The following is an 8,734-nucleotide window of genomic DNA, read 5'->3' on the forward strand; positions in this document are numbered from 1 at the left end:
TACTAATACGGTGAATGTATGTATTGAATAAGTCATCACTGATGTGGTTTATTGACTTACAAAAGTCAGCAAGTCTGAAAGTATGTGGAGACCAGTTAGATATACTTTGAGTATGTTGACATAACAGATAAGTAATACTGTGAACGTGTCGACATAACAGGTCATTAATACTGTAAATGTTGATATAACGGGTCAATATTGTAAATGTGGTGCCAACAAGTTAATAATTATGTGAATGTTAACATGAATTACAATTGGAATGTGCTGACCTGTATTTCGATAATATTGTGTGCTGACATACGTCAACAATAACTACTCTGAAAAGCCTAACATAGCAGGCTATTAATAGTTAATGTGCTAGTACAGCAGGTAACATTTATAACAGATATGCTGACATCAATAATTTCATTCATAACTGGTTACCTTGTGTTGTTCCATCTCCAGCAGTGAAGTCTCCCATGTGATGTAGAAGAGAAGGATTTCTCATCCGAGAAAATGACTGTCTCCCAGAAGTCAGGTCCAGAGTTCACGTGTTCCTGGGCAAACTGAAGGCGAAGTCGGCGATGTCGGTTGCTCACCTTCGGCTTTGTGGCAGGAGTCCGGTGGTGATACCCCATCTCGTGCATTCTTCTCACAGTACTGATGACACTTGAAGATTAAGTTGGTCTCTTATTGCAATGGCGTTGGTGAAGGGGTTGTTGCTGAAGGCTGCTTGTATTCACTGGTCATCCTCAGCTGATATTTTCCGAGCGATTCCAGGTCTTGGCCGATCTTTTAGGTTGCCTTCTTGCTCCCACCTCCCTCTCCAGCGATACACCGAACGACGAGTAGTTCCCAGTTCCCTTGCAATTTGGGTGGGAGATAAATCACTTTCCTTCATGCCTACTACTCTTCCCCTCAAAGCTAGCATGTCGAGAGGATCCATGTAGTTTCTCGAGTGGTGCTCTTGTGCCGTGGTAAGCTAGGGTTACGAGGCGACTTCCCAACACCAGGCTAATCACACCTCGGTTGATGACGCATTATCACAGTTTCCGTAACATTTATATGATGATTCATGAGTAGAATATATCAGTGTTTCTATGTGATATACATTTTGCTATAATAAATTATTAAGGCAAATAGTTAATAACGTGAGTATAGTGAGAATCACTAATCGGAGCTTCCTTATAGCAAACCAATGGATACCGTTTCGTGTTCCCATTATGTATCGTCCTATAGATACGACATCTGAAAGTGTGCTGATAAGACTGGACAGACGGGAACTTAATACACAGTACTTGGCATTATGCATGCATCACAGATACAATAAGAAAAAAATCACATTGTGCATTCCTGTCAGTTTCTTGAAAAGGATACGGAGTTTCACATCAAAGGGTTCATGGCAAGAATCAGAATACAGTAGTTGCTGGGAAGACGATATTGTGGTGCGAAATTTACAACCCTGAATAGTATTTCGAGTTCTAGTTTATTTCATAAATGAAGGTGTTTCAAACCTGCAAAGTGAAGAAAAAAAGAAGCTACTAACAGACATTCTCCACACACACACACACACACACACACACACACACACACACACACACACACACACACACACACACTAATCTTATCGTGTACACATTTACAGGTGTTAGCCTGTTTTTAAATTGCCTCAGCGGTAGGTGACAGGAAGATCTCGACGCAGCTAAGAATGCCCCCCTACAAAATAACCTAAATATAGCAATAAATTAACAAAAAAGGAAAATCAATATACAGCATCCTAATCGAATGAAGCGTTGAAGCGTCATGGGAGACAAGCAGTGGGGATATTGGTCTGTGGGTAGCGAGCAGAGTGTGAAGAGTGAGAGTAATATTAGAATGTACAGCAGGTACACAGAAAAATGAGGAAAATAAAGGTGACGATAGGGTGGACCGCTAATATGATATCAATTAAATAAAAATAACAATATTACATAACACTTGACCAACACACTCAACAGAATATTGTGTAATACCTGACCGACAGACAGACATGCAGGTCAAAATGTCATCACTTATGACAATGTAACATTTATCTGATGATTCACTACTGCCTAAGAATACCACATGGTTTTGTTTAAAAGACGCTAATCTACGTAGAATTGTCGATTAACTTGAGAGGAGCTTGCTTGTATCATTGTGTGTGTGTGTGTGTGTGTGTGTGTGTGTGTGTGTGTGTGTGTGTGTGTGTGTGTGTTCTTACCTTACCTAATTGTTCTTACCTAATTGTATCTTTACAGGAATGAGCCAAGCTCGTACAGTCCCGTGTCTTAAACCATATTTATCGTACATATCCTTAAAATTGTGAATTATTTTGGCACACACTATTTCATTTGGTAGTGCATTCCATTGCTCAAATGCTCTGTTTGGGAAATTGAATTTCCTTACGTCTTTATCACCTCTCTTCTTATGCAGTTTTTTGCAGTGTCTTGCTGATGCTTTACCATAGGTTAAGTAATCATTTATGTCTATTTTTCCTTCCCTGATATGCATTTATATAGCATTATCATGTCACCTCTTTTCCTTCTCTCCTGTAGTGTTGGTAGATTCAGTTTATTTAGTCTTTCTTCGTAGCTTAGATCCCTTAAGCTTGGTACCCATCTTGTAGCGGCCCTTTGAACTTTTTCAATCTTGTCTATGTGTTTTTTGAGATGAGGACTCCAGACTACCGATGCATAATCCAGGGTTGGTCTGATGAATGATGTTATTATCTTTCTTAGAATGTCTTCATTTATGTATGTGAATGCTATTCTCACATTTGCAAGCAGTGTATACATGTTCCGTACCTTCTCGCTGATTTGGTCAGACGGAGATAGTCTGTTATTGATAATCACACCTAGGTCCTTCTCTCTTTCTGACGTGTGTAGGGTTTTATTTCCCAATGTATAATCCCAATCAGGTCTTTTTCCACTTTTACCAAACTTGATTACGTGACACTTGTCCACATTGAATTCCATTTGCCATATATTACTCCATTCATGAAGTTTATTTAATTCTTCTTGTAGCTCTTTACAAGAGTCTGTGTTAGTAATTATTCTTTGTATTTTTGCATCATCTGCAAACATATTTAGATAGCTTTCATTTCCAGTGTTATTGTCTATATCATTTATATACACTAAAACATGATTGGTGCCAGCATTGAGCCCTGTGGTACTCCACTAGTCACTTCTTTCCATGATGAGTAATTTCCCCTTAGTACTGTTCTCATTTCTCTTTTTATGAGAAAATCTTGCATCCAACAATACAGTTTGTCTCGAATTCCTCCTTGATGGTACAGTTTCCATATAAGTCTTTGGTGTGGTACTGTGTCAAATGCTTTCTTGATATCTAAATAGATACTGTCCACCCATCCTTCTCTTTCCTGTATTGTGTCTGTTACTCTGTCATAGTAGCTCAACGGATTAGTAACACATGATTTTCCTTTTCTGAAACCAAACTGTCTTTCCGTTATCAATCTGTGTTCTTGTAGGTGATTTACCCAAGCTTTTCTTATTAGCTTTTCAAATACCTTGCTTACAACACTGGTTAGTGATACTGGTCGGTAGTTGAGTGGATTTTGTCTATTCCCTTTCTTGAATAAGGGGACAATGTTTACTTTCTTCTAAATATCAGGTAGTTTACCTTGACTCAAGGATTTCTTGAAAATTAAAAATAATGGTTAATTACCGTAACTCCTTTCCACATTCTCCTAGCACCCAACATGAAATTTCATCAGGACCATTAGCTTTTCCTCTGTCTAATTTACTTAACTCCTCCTGTATTACTTTTTCTGATATTTGTATATCTGGTAGTATGTGTTGGCATGCATGTTCCACATAGTCCCTCTCAAGATTTTTTTCTTCTGTAAAAACAGATTGGAAATTGTTATTTAGTGCTTCACAAATATCTTCTTGTGTATAGGTGATTCCCTCGTCCGTAATGGATCGTATTTTATATTTTACTTTGGTTTTGCTTCTGATGAAGCTGTAAAATAGCTTTGGTTGATCACTACTTTTATTTATGATATCCTCCTCAAACTATTTTTGGGCTTCCCTCCTTATTCTTGTATAATCATTTCTTGCCTGTTTGTAATTATTATATGCCCTTTCACTATTGTGTCTTCTGTATCTATTCCACAACAAATTTATTTTTTCTTTTGATTTTTTACATTCTGTATTGAACCATTTCTTTATTTTCTTTTCTGCTTCTTTGTGCTGTGGAATGTACTTCTGGACTCCTATTTCATAAAGTTCGCAGAATTTTTCATATATAGCATTTAAATCTTGTCCTCTAAGCTCCTTTTCCCAATCAATTTCTAAGACGTACTTCTTTAGGTCATGATAATTTCCCTTTTTATAGTTTAGGTTCTTTTTGTAACTTTCATTGCTGTTAACTATGTCATATGCTATCCTGAAGTTGCAATTTAGTACTGCATGGTCGCTTTTGCCGAATGGAGGGTGATATATTAAACTGTCAGTATCATTTTCTTGCCTAGTAAATATGAGATCTAGCATTGAGCGTACATCGAGTCCTCTTTTTCTGGTGATTTCCCTCACATGTTGCGTTAGGAAAAACTCTTGCACGAGATCCAGGAGCTTTTGGTCCCAACAGCTTTCTTGGCTTATTATATCTAGAGTATTCCAATTTATATTTTATTAAAATCTCCAGTTAGTATAATTCCTTCCGATTTCTCTTCCATTTTATGTAGTAATGCTCTTAAACTCTGAATTGTACTCTCTGCCAGGTCCTCATATTCGTCTCTTTCCCATGTGTTTGATCTGGTTGGCATGTACAAATTGGCTACAATTACTTTCCCTTCAAATGTATTGATCTCTACTGCAATCAGTTCTACTTGTGAGGGTATATCTAGTTCTATTTCTTTGACTTTTAGATTTTTCTTAGCTAATATTATAATTCCTCCTCCTTTTTTTATGTTCCTATCTCTTCTCCATATATTATATTCCTCTAAATTTAGTATGTCATTGGATATCCTTGGTGTTAATTTTGTTTCAGTTAGGCATATTATATGTGGTTCATTTTCTCTGACATAATTATTCATCTCTAATAATTTAGTTACCATTCCATTCACATTTGAGTACATCAACTTAATTATCTTGTTTATATACTTGTCATGACATGGTTCTACTACCTTCCTCCTCTTTATCCCTTCCTGTTTATGTACCACTTTCGTACCTGGAATACTATTACTTTGTAAAAAAAAAAAAAAAATGTATTCTTCTCCTCTTCTGATCTTCCCTCATTATTTGTTTTTGCTTTCTCCCTCTTCTCTCAGTAATTCCAGTTCCTCTTGTGTTAGGCATCTTTTTATCCATATATTTTTGAACTCCTCTTTTTCCATAAGATTCTTTGCATTTTTTAGTATCTCCTCCACGGTGTTTACACTCTGGAAGGTTACCTTTAGAGGTCTTGACTTGCTTTTCTCGTATTTCCCTAACCTTTTGTGTTCCTCTATGTCTTTACTACAGATTTCCTCTGATACTTCTTTCAATAAGCTCATTACATTTGCCAACTCCTTTTTGTCTCTTGAGATCTTGTTTTTTACTTCTTCCTCTTCTATACCAGTTATTACTATGGATTTGTTGATGTCTGCTGAATCTCTGACTAACTTAGGATTGTTTTAGATTATTCTTTTCACTTCCTTTTTAATTTTTTTTTCTTCCACCCTTGTTTCCAAGTCTTTCTTTACTTTCACCATTTCAGCATACGTGATTTCCACATCATTTTTGTAGCTTTGCACAGCTTCATTCACCTGTGTTATCTTCTCAGTATCACTGCTCTGGTCTATCAGACTGCTTACTTGCCTAATTGTCTCTATCATTTTTTAACTCTTCCATAATACTCTCGTGGTTGACTACTGTACTTGCCATTTCACTCATTTTCCTCCTAAGTGTACTCACTTCCACTGTTAGTTCATCTATGGTTGTGTCATTCTTGTTGACCTCCCTTCCTATTTCTTCCTTTTGCAAGTGCATCTACTTCTTAATTTCATCAATCTCATTCTGAAAAGCCATCTCCAGTCTGTGTACACGTTCCACCTGTTTATTGTGAGCCTCCATTTCAACCAGTTCTTGGTAGAAATCATCATTTTGCTTTCTGCCTTTATCCCTTTTCTTTTCCAAATTTGCTTTACTAAAGTATGTGGCCATTTTGCAATATTAAAAACACATGGAGTACTTACATTCCATGGGGCAGTTGTAGTCTAAACAAACAATCAGCTGATTGAGTGCATTCTTTCGCTACTTTTTTCTCTTTTCTGTTTGAACAAGTCTTGCTTAAACTTTTTTTTTTTTCTTTTTTAATAATAGAAAACCATTTAGTCTAACCTGGTACAGAGCTTGACTCATATAAAGATACTAATTTAGGTAATGCCACTGGCCAAGCTGGCCCTGTATGGAGCGTTGTCGGCCTGCGTCTGCTCTCCTTTTTGCCTCCTCGGTGTGTGTGTGTGTGTGTGTGTGTGTGTGCGCGCGCACACTATGCACCATCAGAATGACTCATCGATGCATTCATTTGACCTACTTCCTTACGTGTGGAGTCTCTTCGATGGAATTTATGTAACCAATTTAATTTTCCAAAGAGCTGCACATCTTTGCCTACAAAATCCTCTGCTAAATTTGCATTGAAGGAATTATTAATTCTACTGGGAGGCTTCATTCTTTGAGCTGCTGATCATCAGCTAATGAGACTGCCGCTGCAGGTGCCAACAATTATTTCACTGAGTGTTGAGTTTCTTACATCTGCTATAAATATTTCTGTTGAATTGATTGTATATTTTCCAGTTATTAATTCAATGTTAGATCACAAATATAAACTATGGAATAGATGTATATCCAAGATCTATTTATATATCTATCTATCTATTGCTAGATGCCTCAATCCCGTTCGGGGTGGCCACAAACAAATCGCCTCCACGTCGCCCTGTCCCCTGCCATTTCACTGCCCCGCTCCCAACTCACACGCCCCTCTCTCATATAAGTCTTCACCCCATCCCTCCATCTCATCCTCGGCCTCCCCCTCCCTGTTCCCCCCTCCACCTCACTCACATACACTCTCTTCGCCAGTCTTTCACCCTCCATCCTCTCCACATGGCCAAACCACCTCAGTGTATTCCTCCTAACGCTTCCTATCACATCCACATCCACACCACAATGCACCTTTATATTCTCATTTGTCAGCCTGTCTCTTCATGTGACTCCACTGTCTCCTCTTAAATAACTCATTTCCACTGCTCTCGCTCTTGACTTGTGTCCTTCCAGAAACGTCCAAGCTTCACTTCCATACATTAGAGTTGGTATCACAATACTGTCATGTAGTAACTTTTTCACTTCCATGCTCACTTCCCTGCTTCTTATCACTGCTTTCAAGGAACCAACAACCTTTCTTCCCTGCTGTACCCTTTCAAGCAATTCACCCTCCAAACCTCCATCCTTACTCATCACAGTACCCAAGTACTTAAACGTACTCACATTTTCCAATTCCTCACCATCCAACCTCGCTGTACATTCACTGACTTCACCTTTCTCAAAGACCATCACTTTACTCTTCCCTACACTCACCTTTAGATTCCGTTTCTTACACACTCTCCCAAACTCAACCATCAAGCCTTGCAGCTCCCCTTCGTTTTCACTCAACAACACAGTATCATCTGCAAATAACAGTACAATGAGTTTCCAAACACTACCCTCTCTCACCAGGGCCACTCCAACATCTACTAACTTACCTTGTACCTCTTATTACCCCATCCATGGACAAATTGAACAACCATGGAGACATGACACATCCCTGTTTCAACCCAACCTTCAGAGAGAAAAATTCACTCAGTTCACCATCCACACGCACTCCTGCCTTAGCACCATCATACATACCCTTGATAGCATTCAACAACTTCCCATCTACTTCATATATTCTTAATACTTTCCACAATCCTTGTCTATCCACCCTGTCATATGTTTTCTCCAAATCCATGAAAGCCGCATACAACTTCTTTCCTTTCTCTAGAAACTTTTCCACTAAAGATCTAAGAATGAATATCTGAACTACACAACCTCTTCCCTTCCTAAAGCCTCCCTGTTCTTCTCCAACTAATTCCTCTGTTCTTTCTCTAACTCTGTCAGTATAGGACTACATAATAGATAGATAGATAAATAGATAGATAGAGAGACAGATAGAAGCAGGAAGTCAAATGATGAGAAGGTGTTGTGTTTGCGAGAAGCGAGCAGCGCTAAACGCTTACACGGGGGAAAGCTGACGACAGCGGCCAGTAAGGAGATGATTCAGTTAGCTGTCAGCAGTCCTCTCGTGAGAAAGTTCTGTTGCCATGAGGAAGATACGTGACACACACACCCTACTACACGAGATGTTAGGAAAGAGAGTTTAGAAGGAGACAAGCGACCCTATAGAGAGGTCGAGACGGAGATTAGCTTTAGAACAGAGAGAGAGAGAGATAGCGAGACAAGGAGGTAGCTACCCAGGACTTATACTATTATACCTGTTTAATATTTCCAAGACAAATAAAAATAGTCCCATACTATTCTTTACCTCTCCCGTCACTACATGACATCTGGTGGGGAAACTACTACAAGATATAAAAGCCGCTCGACCACAAGTCTAAAATATACTTCTCTACAATTAACTACAAAGTCTTTATGACATTTGGTGGCAGCGGTGGGATACGAACCTCGTCTACGAATCAACATTAAATTCCTACAAAATATCAAGA

This window comes from Coenobita brevimanus, chromosome 77 (assembly GCF_032717465.1).
Source record: "Coenobita brevimanus isolate Jiangsu-jjx chromosome 77, ASM3271746v2, whole genome shotgun sequence".
In the NCBI taxonomy this organism is placed as follows: Eukaryota; Metazoa; Arthropoda; class Malacostraca; order Decapoda; family Coenobitidae; genus Coenobita; species Coenobita brevimanus.